Source organism: Ipomoea nil, unplaced genomic scaffold (assembly GCF_001879475.1).
Source record: "Ipomoea nil cultivar Tokyo-kokei standard unplaced genomic scaffold, Asagao_1.1 scaffold3179, whole genome shotgun sequence".
NCBI lineage: Eukaryota > Viridiplantae > Streptophyta > Magnoliopsida > Solanales > Convolvulaceae > Ipomoea > Ipomoea nil.
The window spans coordinates 1-8420 of record NW_017619607.1 but is presented as its reverse complement, the minus strand read 5'-3'; positions in this window follow the sequence as shown (position 1 = coordinate 8420).

Genomic DNA, 8420 nt, shown 5'->3' with positions numbered 1-8420 from the left:
GGATTGTTGGGAATAAGACATTCAAGAGTGAGGTTTTGCATACAAGTTTGTCCCACATTGGTTTCCCAAGAATAATTTTCCCACTATTTCACTACCAACCCAAATGGGTCCTTTGAAGTCTTTTCTAGAGAGAGGAAAGGGGGAGCCTCGCGCGCCGCCGCCGCCCGCTCGGCTCCGCTCGGCTCGCGCGGTGTGGTCAAAGTTTTATTCTTTGTCCTATTTTTTTGCTCTTGAATCAGTCTTCTTGTCCGATTTTTGCGCTCCTGAAACCTTCTTGTGGACAGGAGTAATCCGAGCCTCATAGTGGATGGTTTGTGCGCAACCTATCCATCTTTTGCGCTCTTTATTGTGGTGGTAGTGGGAAGGCAGTTGGTATACACCCAGTATAAATACCCAGCCTTCCCATACTGCAAAGTCATTCAGCAACTACGCTTTAAATATACGTATACTCTGTGAAATTTATACGTGAGTATCCTCTGTGTTTGCTGGTCGAAAGCCCCGGTTATAAAAGACTCGCACGGTCTCCGGAATTAGCTTTTAAGGCAGTGTGTCTATACACACGTCACAGAAATTAAACAAATAACTCCTTTTAAATATCGCATTCCAAAACACCCCCAAACCACAACAGGATTCACTTCGGCAACTTGCTATGAAATTCTTTGAGCCGCAGCGGGCAAACTATAATTTCCAAAATTAAATTTTGCAACCCTTTGATTATTATGCAGAAAAGCAGATCTGCTGATGATAAGTGCATAATTATTCATATTTATATTCCATGTCTATCCCATATTTAGCTTTGTTTTGCGTATTAAGTGTGAAAATGTTGTTCAAAATGATCTTTACTTTGCTCATGTTGGGTAAAAAGGTGGAAAAATCTCAAAATAATAATCCTACGAAAAGATTATTAATATATGGGAAAAACAGAAAAACTGGGAAGGAAAATGTGGAAAAATTTGGGTAGAGGTTAGCACGAGTTCGAACACAAAGTTCTTTTCCTTAAAACCTTATTTGCTATCTCCCACAAGTGCTAGGAGCGTTGTAGCCTAGGTTTCCCAGAATAAAACGTGCTACGATTCTTGTTTGCTAAAGAAGAGAGTAGGGGCTGTTGGAGGGATAGCATTCACCGTTGCACGAGTTCTTGTTTGCTAAAGAAGAGAGTATGGGCTATTGGAGGGATAGCATTCACCGTTGCACGAGAGTTGTTGTTACTGCCCTACCACATCCTCTCGTATATCGGTTGGAAAATGATACCGAAATTTGGCATATCTTAGCCCGCCCGAGATCGATCTTGTTTCTAGTTGGAATTTGATTTGCATCCCCCCTGGGATTTGATGCCCAATTCATTATCTTTAATTTGGGATTTGATGCCCAATTCATTTCTCGTATATCTCGTTTCTAGTTGAAATTTGATGCCCAATTCATTATCTTTGAGTAGAAATGAAGGATTTTAGATCATGTTGGATGCATTTGGAATCAAAGGGAGCCAAGGTGAAGCTAAGGAGATGGATGCAACACTTCCAAAGGAGCCAAAGAGTGATGTTTTCAATGGTGTGGATCATATGGACAAATTAAACCAAGGCAAAAGTGGAACAAGTGTCAACAAGCTGAAATTCTAGCATGGATTGACCACTGTTCTGTTTGTGGATCATATCTCGGTCTAGAAGTATCCAAATTAAGTGATTCTTTTTCCATTGGAAAGAAGACTCAAAGGGATACAATTCTTATAAATATCAAAGCCTAAAAAGGAAGCCACAAGAGTCAAAATTGTCCTTGTGAAGTTCCAAACTTACAATCCAAAACTGACCACTGTTTGGGTTTTGGACCATATATCGGCCTAGGAATGTCCAAATGAAGTGATTCTTGGGCCATTGGAAAGAAGTCTCGAAAGGGCTACAACTTTCATGAAGACCATACTTCCAAATTTTGACATTTTGATGGCCAAAAGACACGGCAAAGTGCACGGACGTGTCTGTGGTCGTGTAATTTCTGTGCAATTCCAGTGTGTATTGCCTTTTTGGACATGGCCATATCCCTGGCCGTGATACCTGCGCTCTGCTTTATTTATGCATGATTTTTGGTCATTTCTACTTGGTTTTGACTCTTGTTAGAATCCTAGACACTCTCATTCACTTTCCTTCTTATTTTAATTAGTGTGAGATTAGGCTTAGATTTAGGTTTCTTAACACTTTTGAAGCTTGTAATCTTGGATATGATTTGAAGCTTGGATTCCAACATTTCAAGATTCCACCATCCATTTTCAATAGAGAAGCTTTCTTCATTTTATCTCTTTCGTTTGCAAGATTTATGTTTAATGCTTGTGTTCTTGTATTCTTTATGCTATTTAATCATGAGTAGTTAGTTTATGGACTTGAGTTAGGGTTGTATTATCTATCTTGATGCTTGATTTGTGATTATTGCAAAAAGGGGAAGAACTCTAACCTAGGGTTCTTCCTAATATTTAGTTCTGCACGTGATAAAACTGAATCAGGAATTAAAGGATTATCAGTCTTCCCCATGATCTGGATCTTCACAAACTGATGTGGGACTCTGATCTATTTATTAGTTTCTTTGATGTGTAGTATTAATATTAGTGGGATTTATAAGAAGTCCTGGCCAGGGTCCTGCAAGTACTAGTGTATCTTCACTAATACATTTCGCTGGTGAACTGAGAGGCAGACTTTCAAAAGAGGAGTGACTTTGCTTCTAGTGTCTGTATGTGAGAAAATTCTGCAAATTTATTTGAATTGTGCTGGGTTGAGCTCTGTACAACAGAAAGCAGTCAACAAGCCAAAGCTTCACTGGACTCCCCCATTGTTTTAGTTCTTTCTCTATTACATAATTTGAGTAGTTTGGAAGGCGGTATACTTTTGAGAAGTATGCTTCACAGTTGTTCGTAGATCTAGTCCGGAGTGAGCATAGCTCTAGAGAAGTTCATCGAGTTTTGTAAACTTTCCGTACTTGAATATGTAGACTTTTGTACTTGAATATTGTTTGATGTTATTATTTAACAAATATTTGTTACAATTGATTTTCTATTAAATTGAATGTAGGTGTATACAGATTTGTTTGTGGTTGCAATGCAAATTTGAGTGTAGGGAATTATTAAAAAAAAAAAAAATGAATGAGGATCATAAAAAATAAAATGAAAATTTTAGTGACAATTCGAAAATGTCACAATTATTAAATAAAAAAATAATTTATAAAAATAAAAATATAAAACGGCGGTTGCTAATATTTATGGTAAAAAATAAAAATATATTTTAGCGGCGATTATAAAACTGTCGCTAATATTTACAGTAAAAAATTAAATAGAATGTTTACCCGGGGTTATATAAATGTCACTAAATGTTAATAAAAAATGACTAATTTTTCGCGGCGGTTCTTGAACCGCCACTAAACGTACTAAAAACCGCCGCTAAATGATTGACGGACTAATTCCCGCAATTGTAAAAAATCGCCGCAAAAATCTTCACGATAGTATTTAGGCACGGTTGGACAGTATTTAGGCATGGTTGGACAATCGCCGGGGCAATTTATAACCGCCGCTAAACATAAAAAATCGCCGCTAAATGTCTAATTTGGTGTAGTGAAGGTTTATGTGTGAGTATAAGTCATGCCCCTATATACTCTTTTTTTTTTTTTTTTAAATAATAATTTAATTTGCTATAATTTATACGGAGTAAGTCATAACCAGTTAATTGAATAGCGCAGCAAAAATAACCTTTTTGAAAAACAGAACAAAAATAACCTTAGTAGTTAGTACAAACTAAACGCGTGAAAAAAATTTCTTTACATATAAGTTGGGGAAGCAAAGGGCATTTTAAATTTTCCTTTCCTATTACTAATTAATTGCACAGCCGAAATGGTGCCCCATGTCCCTGAACACAGTTGCCAAATATTTCTGTACTGCATATTGGGAATTGCTTTAAGTTTTCCTTTCCTATTATCATTCTTGCAATACACATCCATCCAGACTCATATCTATGAAGTTTCATAATAGCAGTGTTATATTACATTCTCAGCTAATACGCATAATTAGGATTTGTTCCAAGTGAAATCTTTAATTGCATATTGTTTTCCCATATCCAAACATATGTTTTACCTCAACCAAAATTTACTGTTTTTAAACCAATAGATCCACACTTTAAGCAGAACATTATTCAATTGAACTAATAAACTAAGAAAACATGTTCATGAATAAGAGACTAGTGGTAATCTATAAGTGCACAATTCTTCATCAGGGAAAAGTAATCAAGAATAGACTCACAACACACATTCCATACTTATTACAATATATATATGTCACTACGTTTTAAGGATGAAAAATAACTAATTCACTAAAATAAAAGTAGAAAAAGTAGAAAGAGAAAGCAAAGCTTACATCCTTGTGCCATAAAAGGACAAATAAATAAGGATACATAAACATATTTTTGTTTTTAAAGAAATTTCAAACTCTCATGAAAATCTCGAGCATATGGCTGTCGCGTATAAAACCAAGAAATATGACTATCACTCCATTCTTCATCTTTATTAATATTCCGTTCACTGACGATTAGAGCATTCCCAGCTAGATTCATACCAATATTAATAGCACTCTTCTTCACTTCACTTGTAAAAATAATCTTCATTTCTTGAGTTACCAAATCAACGGAAATTATATTTGCTCTAAGATTGAAAACATCCTTCATATATTCTACATCCTCGTAATTCCTTATATCTATATCACTTGAAAACACTAACAATTGGCCACCCAAATTCCAAATTCCTATTGGGATCAAATAGTCATTTATCCCACAACCAATGTGTAAGTCATTCATCCCACAACCAATGTGTATACTTGAAAGTTTACGCCAAGTGATATTATTATTATTTTCATCCATTAACCAAATGTTGAAGAAACCCTCATCCCTCGAAACAAACTCAGCAAAACTAATTACAGCAATAGTATCATTCATAATCGTAATGAAATCAGTATTGCATTCTTGTGGAATCTCAATCTTACCAAAAATCTCATCATCCATGTCAAACCAAATCAAATAAGAAATCCTACGCATTGAACGAAAAAGCCAATAATACTTTCCTTTTAAATAGAAGTCCCGAGTGTAGTTTAGGGTTTGCCAATGTCTAGGTCTTTCTGGAACTGCATCTATTTGTCTCCAGTTCCACGAACCCCCTACTTGGCTACAAACCATTACAATTTCGTGACCATCTTCCCTTAGCTCTCTATCTTCAAATCTCAAAAGCATGACAATCTTCCAGACCATGTTTTTAGACAACCCAAATCCAAACGTTATATGTAGAAAATTTTCAATAGGGGGCTTGTTTGGTGGTTTGTTAGGCCCCTTAATTGAAGGTAAGGCCTTTATTTCCCTAGTGGATGGATTCAATGCAAAAACATCAAAACTCATGCCCGGAGAAATCATTCCTCTCCTATTACCGGAGAAACCAATGCTTGGATAATCCTTGCCAACAAACAGACATAGCACACCATGACAACTCTTGACGTATCTGAGTTCTGTATTTGGCATGTCTAGGTATATGCATCTCGTCTCAGACTCTGATTCTTTGTAAATCAAGTAATATTGTAGACTATATACAGGGAACTCAGGAGAATTAAACTCTAGGAGAGCACAATTGTTTTTAGCTCGACTAAATTCATAGTGTTTGTCCATGAAATCATGATCGTTTTTTATCAAGTCATAAAAAAATCTACAAACACACTTAAATCGCATTAGAGTCTTTACCGATAACCTCATCAAAATTTCAATCAATAAATCCCTCGGTAATTTGCAGCTTTCCATTTTTAATTGACAACTTAATGAGATCTACAAGCAATAGAATAACGATGTACCTTTAAACCTCAACGAAATTTGAAACGAGAACCTTAGTGTTGGAGACGACGGCGGAGACTGAAGCAAACGAATTTGAGAACTGAACGGAGTTTTGAGGTCGCAGTAAAGACTAAAGAGAAGAAGATAGAGCAGAGCAGAGCAGGGATCGGGTCGGGTGAAGTCGTACATAAGGAGAAAAGATGATACGAGTATATCCACAGTAGAAGAAGGTGAAAATCAAGAATTGGGAGAAAGAAAAGAAACAACCCATGCTACTATGCCAAGGAGAAAACGAAGGAAACCGGCATGGATGGTTGATTACATTTGTTAGACTAATTTTATTCGTAATAGGATACATTAGTTTAGTCCTAATCCATTATTATATCATATTAATTAGGAATCATAGTCCTAAGCATAATAGGAGTAACTTAGTATATAATCACCCTGCATGCTAGGGGGAAAGACATGCGAATTATTATTATCTTTTTCTTCTTTACTATCATCTTCCTTCTCTGAAATCTCTCTCCCTCTCTCTCTCTGATTTTCCCCTCCCCTAATTCCATCTTTGGAGTCTGCATCCACTCAAAGCGGTGCCGGCTTGATACGGGTTCGTATCAATTGGTGCTTTCATTGCATCGAACTCATCTTTCTTGTTCTTTTACACACTCAAAGCTGTAATCCTACTTCATTATGTCAGACAACCAATCCACATCAACAACTCGTCCTTGGGAGCAGGCAATGCCGAATTTCAAAAAAATTATGATAGACAAACTGTTACAAATCACCAACTCATTCAACAACTCATTACCTCCGTGTCACGGTTGGAAACGATGGTAACAACAAATAAAAATGCAGCAGTGCAACCTCAAACACATGGAATTTAGGGCCTCCACCTGATAATCATCTACAACCATCTTTGGCAACCGGAGAGTGGCCAAGGGACTCAACGATTTCATATGAAACTTGAGTTACCTCGCTTTGATGGCTCAGACCCTCATGGTTGGATATTTAGAATTCAAGAATATTTTGATTTTTATGATACACCCGACACACAGCGATTGCGAATATCAGGATTCACAATGGAAGGGATTGGGCTTCTGGGTGGTATCAATGGATGAAAAGGAATGGAATGTTAACTACATGGAAGGAATTTTTACAGAATATCACAAAGCGGTTCGGCGAGTCTCGTTTTGAGGATTCCCAAGGAAAATTGTCAAAAATTGACACAGCAAAACCACAGAAGATCCAATCTTAGAAGAAGAAACCATAGTGCATGAGCAAGATGACATAATCGCAGGAGATATTTCCAGTCTAAACTCATGGCAGGCCCGGTTAATCCCAGATCACTTAAACTTTTGGGAGAAGTTAATGGCCGAAAGTTACAGATTTTAATAGATAGTGGCAGCACCCACAACTTTGTGCAACCCAAAATTGCTGAGCAATTAAAGTTACATACTTTGAAGGTCACACTAAGTGGCACAACACTGAAGAGAAACACATTATACCATCCACAGACTGACGGGCATACAGAAGTAATGAATCGAGTATTAGAGCAATACTTAAGGGTTTTTACTCACATCAAACCAACCAATTGGACGTCATACTTGGGATGGGCAGAATTTTGCGGCAATACAAGACCACCACCCACCTTAGCACTGTATACAAAAGACACACCAACAGTGCAAGCACTAGATGAATTATTGTTGGATCGTGACAGATTGATAAGGCCACTGAAACACAATCTTCGGGAAGCTCAGCATCGCATGGCCCAAAAAGCCAATGCCAAAAAAAGCAAAATGAAATTTTCAGTAGGAGATAAGGTTTGGCTTCGTCTACAACTATATAGACAGATATCAATAGCACGTAGAAACTCTAAACTAGCACGACGCTATTATGGTCAATTCAACATCTTGGAAAAAATATGGGAAGTTGCATACCGCCTCGAGCTACTACCACAAGCAAGAATTCATTCAGTATTCCATGTCTCACAACTCAAGAAACACATAGGAACTGAAGAAAATATAGAGGTCCAATTACCAGAACAAATTGTGGGCCGATCACCAATTTCAGCTCTACTAGCACTCTGTGGGGAACAGAATGTTCTAAAAAATGGAAAAATACAACGCCAAGTCTTAGTGCAATGGTTATAGTAGTCCAGAAAACGCCACTTGGGAAGCTGCCGAGGAAATGGAATGATGGTACCCGAATCTCCACCTTGAGGACAAGGTGGTCGTCGAAGGGAAGGGGAGTGATACGAGTATATCCACAGTAGAAGAAGGTGAAAATCAAGAATTGGAGAAAGAAAAGAAACAACCCATGCTACTATGCCAAGGAGAAAACGAAGGAAACCGGCATGGATGGTTGATTACATTTGTTAGACTAATTTTATTCGTAATAGGATACATTAGTTTAGTCCTAATCCATTATTATATCATATTAATTAGGAATCATAGTCCTAAGCATAATAGGAGTAACTAAGTATATAATCACCCTGCATGCTAGGGGGAAAGACATGCGAATTATTATTATCTTTTTCTTCTTACTATCATCTTCCTTCTCTGAAATCTCTCTCCCTCTCTCTCTCTCTGA